Raw genomic sequence first — 16,794 nt, forward strand, 5'->3', positions numbered from 1 at the left:
TTTCAGATTTCTTGCTGAATTCCCTCCAATGCCAAGTGATGTGTCTCTGTCCTCTTTCACAGTGATGAAACCATGGCTTGGGCTTAAACGAGAAAACTGGCCGTTCAAATCCAAGTTCTCTGATTCTGCTACCTTGGCTTACCATCCAGATATAACTTGGTCTGACCATCCAGATGTAACTTGGTCGGATTCTTCAGTGTCTTTAGTTGGAGGACTGCAGGGAAAATCTCAGTAGAAATACTGTTGGACAGGACAGGTTTGAGCAGCCCACAAGGAATGGTTTGCACCCAGAAGCTCCAGAGTCAATTAGAAAGTTAAGTGACTAATTTCTCCATTCAACAAAAATGTATTGTTCTCCTGCTCCATGATGAGAATCACTGTATGTTTTCTGAATGCAGCAGTGAACAGAACAGACCAATCCTTGGCCTAGTTCAGGCACCCTTTTAGTAAGGGAGAACTACAAATCAAAAATTAGTAACATACAGCTGGTTCTTTTACTTGCACTAGTTGTGTTCCATTGAGTCACCTCAAATTGATCTAGCAAATACTGACCCGTTGCTCCCCAGGGAAATTCAGGAGTAGGTTCCTGCCAACCAATTTGGTCACATTTCTGCCAACCAGAATCAATACATAACCATGTCTTATGCCTGTTTCTGTTTAAAGACACCTCATTTAACATACACTGTAGACTCATTAACATTGGACTCACAGCCAACAGCACTATAACTCAAGCCTGAAGGGAGCTTACCTAACATATGTATCTTCTCCAAAAAGGCGCATCACAGTGTTGTTGCACCTAGGAACACTGGACAGCACTTTAGCACTGCACCTGGGGGCATTTTAAACAGCAAAATTACAAACCCTGTGAAAATATAAAAAATGTGGCACTAGGAAAACCCTGAGAAGAATACTTGTCTGGCATATAATAGTTGAAATAAGAAGCAAAGCATCACATGTTGGATCTTAGCTAGTCATGTGCACATCAAATGACTCAAATTTGTTACCACTCTGTGCTTGAATGATCACTATAGTTCCCAAAATATTGACTTTGGGATAACAAACAAATTTGATCAGGAAGATTATCAAATATGGACTCCATGAATCACGAGGCTCAGCTGTGTATAGTGGTTCAGTTGTTAGGACAGATCATGACAACGACTATGGGAAAGCAAAGCCTGAAGATGGGGACAGAAATGTGAAATATACCCTGCCAGCCTCCAGTCCTGGCTGTGACTCCGAAACCTGGTTCCTTCTTTTACTACAACAGGTTCCGTCCTGCTGAATTCTGCAGAAAATTTAAGACTTTTGGAATGTCTTATTGCATCATCATGAACATTATTAAATTTCCCATAAACTCAAATTTTGTCTATTTAAAAAGACTGTGAATCTTTCCTTTCAGAGATAGAAGTGGTTAGGATTAATGGCCATCCATAAAATTTTATTTGCAATTATTGCGGTTTACTGGGCCCTCAACAGCTCCTTGTCACTCTACCTTCTTTTCTTTCTCTTGTTTGTCAGATGGGTTTGCATATCACTGATGTCAAGACCTTGGGGCAGTAGGTCTGAGGTTGGAGTGAGGCCATTCATGAACCTGTGTTTTTAACTCTGCCTATAATATGGGCTCTTGATCACAGCAGATCATTAAATGTACTCATCTTGCAGCAGTAATATGGCATGATGCAACTTGCCATTTTTGTTTGTTATGTTTGAAAGAATCTTTGAAAAGGAAACCCAGTTCTCTGTTTCAACAAAATAAGTTCATTTTTGCTTTATGGTGGATAACATGAAAGCTACCCCTTTCTTTCACATGGCTCCCATCCAATTTGGGGTCCCCTTCTGACTGCAGGACTCTGGGGCTGCTTCCTGGCTCCTTCCACCGACCCAGACACTCAGCTGCCAGCCCCTGTCCCCAGCCCCCTTAGGCACAAGTACTTCTTTGCAATCACGGTTGCTTTGCCTCCAGCATTCTTGGGACGTCTCAAAATTTCATTTCAAAGTTTTAACCCCCTGTGCAATCTACTTTGCCTCCCAATTCTACTCACAAATTTCTAGCTCTTTTGCTTTCATTTTTGGAATTGCTGCCATATTAAGTTATTTGCCCTGAAATCAAAGTAACCGCAGCAGTTGAAACAGGACTATATTAGTCAGGAATTGGAGGTTGTATGTGATAGAAACACACTCAAACCTTTTAAGTAAAGGTATTTATTGACTTCCATAGTCAGAAAATCCAAGGATACATTTGGCGTTAGTACAGCTGGATGCAGCCCTCAGAGAATGGCTCTTTTTACTCCCCCTTTGCATGCTGGCATCATTTATTTTTCTACTGCAGGCAGCTTTTGTCCAGTTGGTCAGAGATGGTCACAGCCAGCATCCTCCCAGTAACCTAAACATCAAAGGCAAGAGGAAATCTTTCCTGTCCGCTCCAGCAGGAAAGCCCTGGGGAGGTCACTGTTCAGTCCAACTTTGGCAAATGCCGCAGCCATCTCTGAGGCCAGAGTGTTGGGCCCAGTTTGGTCACACTAAGCCATGATCAATGGCCTTGGCTGACTGACCTGGGGCAGCAGGGCTGAAACGAGAAGGGGCTTGGGGAAGCCTGCTAGGTAAGCTTTTCTGTGGTAATCCTCCTTCATTATATTACAGTGAAGTCAAATTGTGTATACACCACTAGAATGTCACTCGACGGGAACTCAGGGCTGGGGAAGCAGACCACTCCATTTCCTTTCAATCCCCATGCCATTTAGCCAGTGTGTCTTGCTCATTTACCTTATTCCCCTATCCTGTGCTAGGCACACATAGATGATAATATGATGAAAAACATATTCTCTGCCTTCAGTGAGGTCTTTTTAAATTATAGAAAATGATCAATTTACGTGTGTCCCCTTGATGATAGGACAAAGGAGAAAAAACCTTGTGTTAATATTCTATCTCTTGAATTGAGTTATTTTTCCAAGGCAATAAAATTTGAAGATTGCAATTAGTTAATCATTATGAAGACAAATCTTCAAAGATTTGTCTCACTGTGGTGACATTTAAAATGCTTCCTGCTCTACCAAACAGTCAATTGGATTTTTTTTTTCCATCTTCTCATAATGGCTAATTGCTAGGCAATTGGTTGAATTCTCCTTCGTTACCACATAATTACTAAGCTGACCGAAACAACTGCCTTGACCTTTTCTCAGTAGGCTCAATTTGATCACCTAAAGGGCAGATTTGGGGTAGAAATATCCTTATTTGGGGAGTCTTTTTGCAAATAGATCAATCTGGTTGCTTAATGTAGTGATCCGGCCAAAGTTTCAGTGGCCATAGAGGCTTATGTCATCCTCGGAAACAGTTTCTTAGCCCTTCCAGCCAGCTGTCACCTTTTTTGCCTGTAATATGAAGATAATAAGAGTGCTTACCTCATAAAGTTTGGAGGAAGATCATGTGAAATAACACATTTTAAGTGTTCAGCACCACTGGGACATAATAAGCTTGTGATAAAATCATAGCTGTGTATTTATATTTCATCTGTGCTGCTGCTGCTGCACTCTTATGGGAACCTGTTCAAAATTCTTAACCCCTCCAGGTCCCAGTTTCCTCATCTGTAAAATGGGCATAATAAAACTACCCATTGTATAGGGCTCCTTTGGTGGCAAAAGGAGAGAGTAAAAGCATATAGTATTGAGATAGACAAAGGAGATGGTAGAGTAATCGAAAGCCCTGAGCCTAAGAGCAACCAGCACTCAACACTAGTCACCTGGTAGAGCTCTTGGTCCCACTGACAGCCCCTCCTCCTCCTCCTCCACCCTCCCAGAGAGCCTCCTCCTGATGCTATAGCCTTGAAAATTGTACCTTGTAAATATGAGGGTGGCCGCTTCCTCTTACCTGTGTTCACAGTATTTGCTCCTTCATTCATTTGCACTCACACTCATTCAGCAGGTAACTGCTGAGCACATGCTGGGTGCTGGGGTCATGTGTGGATCCACCCCTGTGAGAGAGTAGGGCCAGGTGGGGCATGAAGGGGTTTCTTCCCTGGGGCAGTTTAAAGTTATAATCTTTGGAAGAATTGCTTGCAATGATCCCAATGCTTTTTACACAGTTTTGGATACTGCCACAAGATGAAAACTTATATGTGAAGTTTTCTGTGGTTCCCATCTCTCTCCCCACAAAGAAGGGACATCATGCTCTGAGAACAGTGAATTTCCCCAGAGCTGTATCCAAAGAAGAGATGTGAAAGGGGCCCCTCAGAGGATTCAAGCTTTCATGGTTAATTATATGAGAGCAGATGTGGCTACTCCATTTGCTGCTTTCAAGGTAGCTTGAAATGTGTGACAGGCTGGATGTTTGGTGTGCCACCCAAACCTCCCCAAGGCTGTGAAATGCCACACTGTAGAGGGCATGGCACCCACATTTTCATCTCTGGATAACCCAAAATGCAGACCACAGTGCACTGGTGCCAAGACAAGTGTCCGGTAATGTGGATAGGATTAAATTACCTGCTTTCCCCAGTCAAACCTGCCCTTGCAGGAGATAGGGGCTGCTAAACAGAGAACTGTATTAGGCTGAGACAAAAAATAGATCTAGGAGATGGCAGTCTGAGTTTCTTTGCAGAATTAAATGGTGTGCATGTCTTCCTCACAACACTACAGAAACCATTCTCTTGAAAAAGAGAAAGGACAGAGATGTGTATTTGTACTTTGGCATAGGAATTTCTTGCCAAGACGGTGGCTGTAGGTAGAATGTTTGCATCAGCAGGTCATTCCTGGCAGGCTGGCTCACCTGAGCTTGTGTCCACACTGACAGGTAGAATTGCCAGCATCCAGAGAAGCGCAGAGGCTGTGTTTGAAGAGGCCACCTTGCTGATAGGTATTGAGTCATTCTAGGTGCCAGCTCTTTATCTATATTATTCCTTTTTAATATTCAAAACCAGCCTCCACGTGGGTATTGTCCCACACTGCAGTGGAGGGTGCTGAGGTTTGAAGATATAGTTACTTGTTCTCAGGCATAGAAGTCATAAGTGGCTGAGTAAGAACCTGAACCCCGAGTTCTCTTCCTCTGGAAGCATGCTCCGAACACTCCCTCCTAGGGATAGGGAAAGGATGGTTTTGTATTCCCTGCTCTCCTTTGTAGAGGACAACCAGGTTTTCTGCAGGCTGAAAGAGTGTGAGGGCTACATCCCCAGTGGCAGCAGGAGGGGTCTCCTGAGAGTCTTTCCCATGAAACCCAGAATTTCATTAATTTGGGTAACAGCGAAGTTTGAAGTCAGAGTGGCTGAGGACTCCTATCTTAAATACTTCGTTGAATTATTGTTTTATCTGCTCCACCAGCTTAAATCACGGGCTCCTTTTCTGTCTTTCTCTGCATCTTGCTCAAGGAGTGATAGAAAAAGAATTCAACCTGGCATCTGACAATGAAGAGTTGATTGATAGCTCTTCTTTGAAAATTCGCTCCAACTATTTAGTGTTCTGTACCCTCTTTTGTGAAGTGGGGATAGCAATGCCTCTTTATTTTATGAAGTTAATTTTAAAACATAGAAGAAAGTACCTAGTGAGCTTTCTGTTCTGAAGCAGACATATCAGCAGCCCTCCTCTTAGCCCCTTACCTCCACAATAGGGGAGAGAGATCAAATAATCCATTAGAAAGTCTGCCATTCACCCAGGGGATGTTTTTCTGGGTCCCAGTGATTATAGACTGGGTGATTCTCCACCTTGCCATTCTCAAGGACAATGGATCTCAGCAGTTGAGAGTGAGAACACCTGTTTTTCATAATAAAAGAAAAACACCTGTTGCTGTGGCCAACAGGTGGCCTTGGGACTGTCCTTGTTTGGCTGCAGCCCCATGGGGCATAACTAGGGGACTGGAGTGCCCCAGGCCTGGCTCAGGGCACCCCTGTGTCCTGAGTCAGAATGAGAACCTCTCCTTGTAGGACTCAGAAATTGAGGATAATTGTTTTTTTCTGTTAGCAGTGTATAAGCAGCATATTTTTAAAAGCAAAATGACCACATAGCAGAAAGGAACCCTATTGTTTTCCTGTTTCTCAAAGGAGGCTTTACTTCCATTCCAGAGAAAAGGATAAACCCAATTAGGAAGGATAGAAAATAAGTGGAACTGTATCAGCTTCTCTAGACTATTGCTGGCTATTCCCACAAGTGGATGAAATGGCTCACCTCCCATTCCAGACCATTCCTTCTATGACGACAGCCATTTCCACTGCCAAAACAATTAGGAGAAATATTCACTTGGAAAATCTGTGCTTTTCTCTTTCTTAGGTACAAAAAGAAAATGACTTCATCATTTTCCTTTAAGATGAAAAGAAATGTTTTTTAAAAAAATCATTGTATTTCTACTGTCCCAAGTGGGTGAAATAGGGATCAGTTACTCACCTGCCTTCCCTGGGCTGTTAGGAGGATCCCAGGGGAGCAAGTGGGCTGGTTGGGTAGATTTTGCAGCCATTATCATTTCAGGAGATGTGATTTCACATGATCCATCATTTCTCAAGCCTCCTCTCCCTGACTTTGACCTACAAACCCATAACAAAATGGAGTTTTATAGCTCATCGTAATATTTTCCCCTCTAGATAAAAATATGTAAAACAACATGCTAATATCAGCAACTGTAAGAATATTCTTTCCCTTTGAGTAATCCCATTTCTGGGAATTTTTCCTAGAGAAATAATCCAAAATGTAGAAAATTTTCTCTCTTTTTGCAAGATGATGTTTTTGGTAGCTTTATCAACAATAAAGCTTTAGTCACAATAAATCATTATTGAAAACAGCCACATGTCCATCATAATTGAAATGATAAGTTAAATAATAGTATGCATATTTTAAATATCAGTCAGTAAAAAGGGTTGGTAATAACATGGAAAATATATGACAGGATATGTGATATACATATATATTTATGCTTTGATTCAATTTCTGTCAAAATCCCCACAAGTTTTTCTGTGAACATAGATAAGCTTGTTCTAAAATACTTGTGGATGGGCCCAGGCCCAGGATAGCAAAATAATCTTGGATAAGAATAGAGTGGAAAGAATCACTCAACCCACTATTAAGGCTTACCATATAGCTACAACTGACCAAGATGGTGTGGCATTTGATCAACACACAGATGAGTGGAATAAAACGGAGAATCTGGAAATAGACCCGTGCAATAAGACTTGCAAGAAAATTGCCAAAGCAATTCAGTGCATAGCTCTATCAGCCATTGGCGGTGGAGCAATTTGACATCTATAGGGAAAAAATGAACTTCTAACTAAACCTCACACCTCATACAAAAATTAACTCAAAACGGACCATGGATGTGAATATAAAACATAAAGCTATATAATTTGAAGTAAAAACACGGGAAAAAAATCTAAGAAATCTAGCGCTAGGCAAATAGATCTTAGGTTCGACCTCGAGAGCATGGTATATAAAAGAAAAATTCGATAAATTGAAACTTATGAAAATTAAAAATGTTTGTTATGTGAAAAATCCTGTGAAGAAGATGAAATATAAGCTATAGGCTGGGGTAAAATATTTACAAACCACATATCTGACAAGGAATAGTATTGTAATATATAAAGAACTCTCAAAAGTTAACAGCAAATAACCCCATTAGAAAGTGGGCAAAAGTCATGAGCAAACATTTCATCAAAGATGCTATACAAATGACAAATGAGCACATTAAAAGATGTTCAATATCATTAGCCATTAGGGAAATGCAAGTTAAAACCAAAATGAGATGTTCATATAGGTATACATTTTTAGAATGGATAAAACATAACAAACAAGCAAACAAAAACAGTACAACCCCCAAATTCAAGCTGGGATGCAGAAAATCTGGGTCACTCAGGTATTGCTGGTAGGACCATTAAATGGTCCAACCTCTTTGGAAAACAGTTTGGAGTTTCTTGTAAAACTAAACATCCACTTACCATAGGACCCAGCATCTGTAGTCTCGAGCATTTATCCCAGAGATGTGGAAACTTCTGTTTATGTACAAAATGTTTATGAATGTTCATAACACAGCTTTATTCATAATCACCAACTCTGGAAACCGAGATGTCCTTCAACAGATGAAGGTTTAAACACACCATGGTGCACCCATACCACGGGCTACTTCTCAGCAATAAAATGAGAGAATTATGATACATCGACTCCAGGCATGATGTGGAGTGAAAACAACTCAATCCCACAAGGTTTCCTACTGCATAGTTCCAGTTATATGGCATTTCTGAAATGATAAAAGTACAGCAATGGGGAAAAGATTAGAGGTTGCAAAAATTCAGGGATGTGGGGGAGGAGGGTACACAAAGGGAGATGGGTATGGCTATAAAAGGACAACTGTGGTCTTACGGTGATAAAACTCTTGTAGCTTGACGGCAGTGCTGGAGACATGATTCTACGCATGGGATGAAATTGCCTGGAACTAAATACACTGCACACACACACATACACACACACACACACACACAGACATGCATGAGCTCAAGTAAAAGGGGGAAATCTGAATAAATCCATGGGCTACATCCATATCAATACCCTGTTTATAATACTGTGCAATAGTTTCCCAAGATGTCACCATTGGGGAAAACTGTAAATAAAGGGCATTTCTTATAACTGCATGTGAATTTGCAATTATCTCAAAATTAAAGGTTTAATAAAAATCTGTGTTTATGCAGTTGCCAAAGCTCTGTAAAACAAAAGCTACACATTCAAAAGACTGGCAGGGAGTCATCAACATGTCACAAGAGTCATCACTATGAAGTAGGACATCCAAAATAAAAGTCTACTTTTTATATTGGTTTGTTTTCCAGATTTCTTCCTAGTGAGCATTTGTTAGCTTTATAAAGGTTTGAAAAAGCAAGGCTGATTAAAAAAAAAAAATCAACTGCATTTCCCAGTGCAACAATACACAGTGCTATGTTTAGTTTATTCTGAAAGTCTTCTTATTCCTTCCTTTCCTTAGCCTAGTCACAAATAAATAAGTTGAGGCTCAGTGTTCAAAGCTTAACATCAACAATCTGCAGCTGAAGATGCAATGAACTATTAGTAGTCTTGACAGACATTTGACCTGAGTGGCTGTCCAGTCAGGCACCTCCTTGTGGCTTCTATTTATGATTCATGCCTCAAACCTAATGTAGAAAAAGGAGATGCATCTTGATGTATAGTTTAATAGTGTAAAGATTTAGACAAAAATAATCATTGCCAAAAAAAGTTGTTTAGCAACCCCTTTTGACCCCCTCATTCTACTGTGTGTCTCCCATCTTTTTATACAGATGTAATTTAGAGATGAAGACACATTGTGGTGGGTAACTGAATAAATACATAGCCCATGGTATGGCAGCAAGGCTCAGGAACCTATAAAAAATTCAGCTCCTGCTTCCCCTTAGGAGAGGTATCCAACCAGTATTAATATTTTAGAAATACTAAGAAGATAGACGAGGAGCCATTATTCAGCACTTGCACCTCCACGGTACTAAAATTAAATAATGGATTTTTTAAGACAGAATTGCTAGAGTTGTGCAACTATAAAAAATATTCTTCTCTTGGGGATGTTGCATTTTTTTGCTTTTATCTTTTCTTCTCCTCTTGAGAACATTTTGATTTACTTCTGTGATAAGCTTATAACAACTAGGGAACTTGGAAGGAGGAACAAGCTGTGCTGAGAAGGAGGGCGTAATGGCAGCTGACAAATGACCTGGGTAAATGTGTTGTGCTTCAAACCAGAGGGTGCCAGGTATGGGTACGTGTTTGTTTTCCACTGTGTAGCCAGGTGTATCTGCACAGAGGGTGCAGCCCCAAGCCTGTAACAGCAGTACCCGTCATTCCCACACAGCCTTGGGGTTTGCCCAGCAGTGATTCTGCAAAGAAGGCCCAGGCATCACTGTTCATGGATAATCCAGGCAAAGCTTTGGGTGGACCAGCCCAGCTCCTTGAGGAGGCATCAGGTTGAACTCTGAGGAACTGAGCAGCCAGGACTTGGGATCAGGTCTTGGCAACATTCAGAGTTCTGGTTTGATTCCATGGTCCTGGAAGTTTCCATCCCTTGCTCTGTATCTAAACCAACTGTGTTTTGCAGTTGGGTAAATGACTCCACCTCACTGGTCCTCACCTTTCCCATTTGTGAAATGGAAATAATAGTCACTATTGGGTGAAATGCCTGGCATTTTATAAAACTCCATGAAAACTAATTATTACTTAGGATAAGATTCCAAGATCTTTAAAAATCCTCTTTAACTATAAAGTTACTCTCCTTGACTTATATGGCGTGTTGCTATTTCGACATACTTGGATGGTGATAGCATTTATTAAGTGCTTACTGTGTGCCAGTCGCAGTACCATGTGTTTCTGAACCTGGTTCTAGTCCACCTTCACCATGAACTTGGGGGCTCTGGTCTATTATCTCCATTAAATTAAAGAGGAAACCAGTGCTTGTAATGGTGGAAAGATTTGCACAAGGTCGAAAACCAAGAACATATTAGAGTCGGGATACAAATTGGCCCAGAAGCCATTTTCTAAGCCAGTGCACGAGGGGCAGGAAAGATGGATTTTGCTCAGTTCTCGGTAGGAACAGGCTGAGTTGGGATTAAACAGAGTCCCTAGGCAGTGCCTCCTTCTTCGTGCTCAGTTTGCACAGCACAGATTCACACGTTTAGGGCAGCTCCAAGCGTCAGACTCACAGAATCTTAGCAACTGGGAGTCAGAAAGGACCTCAGCATCTGTCTGACATTCATCACCTCTACAGCGTCTTTACCAGATAGCCATGCAAGCCTGGGCAATGCGGGAGCAGGAAGCATCTCCCTCTAGATAGCTGGTGGCATCCAGCTAATGCTCTGAAATGTGAAAATGTTTTCCTTCTATGGAACTGAAATCTGTCCGTTTCATATCTTGCCTTGATTGGCTGTTATGAAACAACAAAACTAAGTTAATATTCTTTCTGCATGTCTTTAGGTGATGCCCCAAAGCTATTCCTCCAGACCTATTTTCTTTCAATCTCTATCTCTATTTAGAGAAGTTGTAGGTTTACCGAAAAATCATGCAGAAAATAGAGTTCCCATATACCACTCCCCATTATTAATACCTTGCTTTAGTGTGGTACATTTGTTATAAGTGATGAAAGAATATTATTATGATTGTACTATTAACTGTAGCCCATGGTTTATATTAGGGGTCACTGTTTGTGTTCTATTGGCCTCTGGCTGTTTTTGTTTGTTTTTATTGGTTTGCTTTTAAATTTATTTTCCAATAGCATATATACAACCTAAAAATCCCCTTTTAGTCCCATTCAATATGTAATTCCATGCTGTTAATTCCATTCATAATGTTGAGCTACCATCACCACCATCCATTACCAAAACTTTCCCAGATCCATCATTTTTAAGACCCAAATCCAAGTTCTCAGACACGTACAGGGATTCACTGCTCTCCCCTTACGTAGGACAGATCACCTCACCTTCTCTCTCAAATCCACTCTCCTTCCTTGGTGCCCTACCTCACGTATCTTTATGGTATAGATAGTACTAGAGATAGTGACTCTGTTTAAGAATAACCATATAGCAGTTATTGAGCAGTTGTGTTTATCACTGCTTGTTTTTGTTTTGGGAGGGTTAGTCATCATAACTGAAGAGGAACCGGAAACCCCTACATACAGGACTAATAGAGATCTACCATGTATTGTGTCTACTAAAAGCTTTTGTCAAGCCTTCGCCGGATGCATTGGTCTGATCTTATCTTGCCCGTCTTCCCTTGGAAATTTTAGGCAGTCATAAGTTTTAGAGGAAAAAAGACATTCGCCCAGGTTGATCTCATTGCTTTTATTTGCCTGCTAATTTTCAGGGAGCAAATTGCTCTTTTCTTAAAAAAAAAAAATGTTTGTCTTATTGGGATCATTTATTTATAAGGATCACTCAAGACAATTCCATTGGGAGGATCCCAGAGCATCTCTCGGAACTCACGCCCAGAAAGCAGAGCTGGTGCCTACAGGAAATTGGCATGTTACTTTGAAACCAAAGTAGCTATGCACTTTATTTATGCACTTGTTTTCTTTCCTTTCAGACCTTTGGGTCTCTCGTTCCTGCTTCTCTTTAGATAACTTCTTTCTTTATTCAAAAAGTATTTGAGTGTCTATTATGGACCCTGTAGTGTTCACAGCAGTGAAGAAAACAGAAGTCCCTGCTAACATGGAGCTTATATTTTAATGGCAAGTTCTATGAAGAAAATGAAAATAGGGTAATGGGCATGAAAAATGATGTTGGTAGAGAAGCCACTGTTTTTTTTAAATGAGGTGGTTGAGGAAGGAGTGCCTTAATAGAGATGAGAGGGGCAGTGATGGACAGATGGCTGTCTTGTAGGATTCAGGTGAATTAAAGCCATTTTCCAGATACCAAGGGAAAGACATGGCGTATTTTAGTATAAGAGCCTAATTTGGAGATTGAGGCTGATGCATGAGACTAAATCATGTGGAAGAGGGCCAGTCACACTGACAGCACACATCCTGCCTGAGCGTGAACTGCCTTCGCATACACACAAGAGTCAATTACTCTCCCATTCCGAGTTCTCTGAAGGCTGATTTTCTTTGCAGAGTTCTTCACTTATGACCCAGAAGGATTGTCTCAAAACGGTAGACTCAATCTTCAAACTAGTATGACTTTAGAGATCCCCAGCCCTCAGCTAACTGACCCAGCTTCTCCCTGCCCCTAACCAAGGTTTCTGAAAGAGAGATCTTGTTGGCCAGGCTCAGCTTGTGGATAGGAGCCTTCTGGGCTAGAAGAGGCCAAGTCCAGGGCTGAAACAGAGGTAGACACAAGCATGGCACTCGGAGGGAAATAGCAGGAAAGGAGGATGGAGGAGGTGATGTGTGGCGACACAATGAAAGCTGAAGTTGAAGAAACAAGCAAGATAGGGAGCAGAGTAAAAAGAGCCTTGTCTGCATTACTGAGGGAGGCTGAATTTTCTCTAAAAGGGATGGAGAGGGGCCCTTGAAAGGTTTTAATCAGGGTATGATCTGATTATGAGCGAGAGCAGCTGACTCAGGAAATGAGGAATGTCAAAGCCATATACACATCCTTCTAATGAAGGTGCATGGAAGGCAGAATAGAATGTCAGGCTTTCCACTGAAAATGATTGAAATTTTATTTATTTTTGTCACTGCGTGTATTTCCAGACATTGGATTTAACATTAAAATTTGCTCTGAATTATAAGAATAATAAGAATAAGTGTTGAAACTCTCTGTGAAAGGGCAGCTAACGTGCATTTCCTGGGAGAAATTGTTCAATTGTTCATGTTTATTACTTCCAAATGGGAATAGCTCCAGGTTCATAATGCTGATTTTGTTACATTGCTTTCTCTGAACTGTGGTTCAGATGAGTGCATAAATATTTGTTTGAACATTTCTCTGGGAACTGTAAAAATCTGCACTGATGGAACAGCAAAGAAAGTAATTTTTGGCAAGGAGGTAAGAGATTAAGTATGTATATTTCAGCAGTTGTCCAAGGGTATGCTTCATTTATTGTCCTTGTAGATGGCAGAAGGCATGCAGAAATCTTCAAATTATGCTATTACTATGACAAAGTTGGGGAGTTTGAAAAGTTAAAGATCTTCCTGCCAGCAATTTGATGTACAGAGGGAACGGGTGACCCATTGGCTACAGATAGATCTGGGAATCGAGACTTCAGAGTCCCTAAACCTGGCTCTGCCACAGATGGATGTCTGAATGGACATTTCTGGCCTCATCCTTAATAGAGTGCACGTGTCACAGTGAGTCTAGACCAGGAGACCTCCATTGTGCCAAGCCTGGGCACCTTGTGACTCAGCTCCTGTGAGTTCTGAGCACATGCCCCTCACTTGGAATTATGGAGTAGGGGGAGAGGGCATAAATCTAGGTTCTTTGGCTCCAATCCAAAGTAATTATCTAGCTGACTTTGGCAAGATTTGTTGGACTCAGTTTTTTCCTCTGTTAAGTGGAGATTAATATCAATATTTGTAGAGTTGTTGTAAGGATTAAATGAAATGTTTGTAAAATGCTTAAAACAGTGAGTGGCACAGACTTAGCATTCAATAATTGTAGCCTCCCCACCCTACCATCATCAGGTAAGAGGCATAAAGATAATAATTGCCTTAAATTATTGCACTCCTTTATGTACCTAAATTGCATTGTATGCCTCTCAGATCATTTCCTTATCATAATCCCTTATAATAGGTATTAGTTCCCCAATTTTTCAAGGGATGGAATGAGGCTCAGCTAGGGCAACACAGCTCACCTTAAGTGCCCATCACTTGTGTGCCTTGAACTGGACAGGAGACACCTCTTTACCATCTCCAAACCCTGTTCTCCTAAAGATTTTGTGTATTAGTCAGGTTAGGCAAGACTCTACTGTGGTGATAAGCAATCACAAATTCCAGTGGACCAAAGTCATTTAATTCTTAAGCTCCATGTCTATCAAGGGTTATATGGGGCTCTGGTCACCATTTGCCATCATTCTTTCTTAGCACCCCAGATCGATGGAGGTGTCACCACTTGGAGCATTGCTGGTCACCATGACAAAGGCAGAGAGAATCTGGTAAAACAGACTCTTGCTCTTAAAGCTTTCTCCAGGAAGTGGCTGAAGTGGAATAAATCATTTTCATTCACACTTCACTGATGTAAGTGACCATACCCAACTCCACGTGGCAGGAGAAGTGCAGTCCTCCTACATGCCAGAAGGAAAAGAGGTAGAACATTTAGGGATGACCTTGTTGACCACTCTTTGCTATCATAAATTGGATTTATGAATGGAAGAGACAGCACAGGTGCAAAAGATCTAGAGTTATCACCAGAGATTTAAGGGGCCTTCTTGATTTTCAGTAGAAAAATGAGAGGCAGAGCCAAAAAAGATATTATGAGGGGCCCAACGCTTAGGAGAGTGAGACTCCCAGTGTTCTAGTTTGCTACCAGCCAGAATGCAATATACCAGAAATGGAATGGCTTTTAAAAAGGGGAATTTAATAAGTTTCTAATTTACAGTTCTAAGGCCAAGAAAATGTCCCAATTAAAACAAGTCTATAGATATGTCCAATCAAAGGCATCCAAGGAAAGATACCTTGGCTCAAGAAGGCCGATGAAGTTCAGGGTTTCTCTCTCAAGTGAGAAGGCGTGTGGCGAACACAGTCAGAGTTTCTCTCTCAAGTGGAAAGGCACATGGCAAACATGGTCAGGGTTCCTCTCTCATCTGGAAGGGCACATGGCGAACACAGCATCATCTGCTAGCTTCTTCTCCTGGCTTCCTGTTTCATGAAGCTCCCCGGGAGGTGTTTTCCTTCTTCAACTCCAAAGGTCACTGGCTGGTGGACTCTGCTTCTTGTGGCTATGTCGCTTTGCTCTGCTTTCTCTGAATCTCTCATTCTCCAAAATGTTTCCTCTTTTAGAGGACTCCAGAAACTTATTAAGACCCACCCAAATGCGTGGAGACATGTCATCACCTAATCCAGCTTAACAACCACTCTTGATTAAATCACATCTCCAGGGAGATGATCTAATTACAGATTCAAACATATAGTATCGAATAGGGATTATTCTGCCATTACAAAATGGGATTTTGATTAAAACATGGCTTTTCTAGGGGATATACATCCTTTCAAACCAGCACACCAGCATGCTTTAAGAATCCAGCAATGCAGGAAGTGATGCACAGGGATCCCCAGTCATTCTCTTAGATAGCAAAAGAATGCAAAGTTGTGATTATGATTGACAGTAATGGATGTTGAGCCCAGATAAGTAAAGTACTGTGATGATGTGACTTCCTCTTTCTCTGATCTGCTGAAGCCCCTTTCAATATGTTTCTCATGTTATATTCTATAGGTTTCATATAGCACATTAAACTCTGAGCCCTTGAGGGCAGTGTGTACCCTTGTGCTTAGAAACAGTCAATAAATGTTTTGAATGGAAGAAAAGAAGCGGGGGGGCGGGGGAGAGACAATATGTTAGAGGAAATTGTGCGAAAAATAAGAAACATCTTTTTAAAAGTCACTGGAGAGATTATGACCATCAGGTTGAGTGATTGGTGACATGAATTAGGTATATATTATTAACAAATGTAGGTTGAGCTCCTGCAGGGAGAATGGCATTTTGCCAGTTGCACATTTAAAAACAGTGAACGGTGAGCGTGCTTTGGGAAGGACAGCTATGAAAGGGCAACTCATACATGCCCTGAGACCCTGGGTTTCCTCAGCCCTTCCCTTCTCTCCCAGTCTGTGTCTTAACATCATAACCTTCCCTCCAAGAGCAAATCGGTGATGACACGCCATGGATGACTCCACCCATGGCGCATGCGCCACCTTTTCTGCCAGTGTCACATGGTCCGTCTCGTGTTGCCTTCTCTTTGCTCCATGCGGTGTGGGCTGTGGCCTCCCCAGTCCCACCCCAGGGTCCAGTAAACTGCACAGGCTGCGAAGGCCCCCGATGGTCCGGTCTCCTCGGGGCAGCCCCGAGATGCATTCTTTCTTCGGATGCACAAGTTTGAGCCACTGCTTCGTGCCAGGACCTGGTTCAGTTCTGTGGTGCAATAGCCAATAAAGTCACACATGGTCCCCTGCCCCCGAGGAGCTCACAGTCCACGGAGAAAAAATGGTCATTAAATCACAAAATCGTGCTCGCTTCGGCAGCACATATACTAAAATTGGAAAGATACAGAGAAGATTAGCATGGCCCCTGCGCAAGGATGACACGCGAATTCGTGAAGCGTTCCATATTTTTCAAGCTCTGATGAATGCGGCTGACCGAGAGATCCCTCAGGCAGTCTGCATCCCCACCAAGCTGTCCCCCATTTCCATGCTCTATCAGGACAATGA

At 41.7% G+C, this 16,794-nt stretch overlaps 1 protein-coding gene and 1 non-coding gene across 7 annotated transcripts in view; both read left to right on the forward strand.

The window, feature by feature from the left end:
• The window catches only part of CDH13 (cadherin 13), a 1,150,740-nt gene that overhangs the window by 558,321 nt on the left and 575,625 nt on the right, over positions 1–16,794 (forward strand). The window lies entirely within an intron of this gene.
• LOC143660494 (U6 spliceosomal RNA) lies at positions 16,593–16,699 on the forward strand. Its single transcript, XR_013164090.1, has one exon. It is a non-coding gene; the product is annotated as a U6 spliceosomal RNA (small nuclear RNA).

This window comes from Tamandua tetradactyla, chromosome 16, assembly GCF_023851605.1.
Source record: "Tamandua tetradactyla isolate mTamTet1 chromosome 16, mTamTet1.pri, whole genome shotgun sequence".
Lineage (NCBI taxonomy): Eukaryota > Metazoa > Chordata > Mammalia > Pilosa > Myrmecophagidae > Tamandua > Tamandua tetradactyla.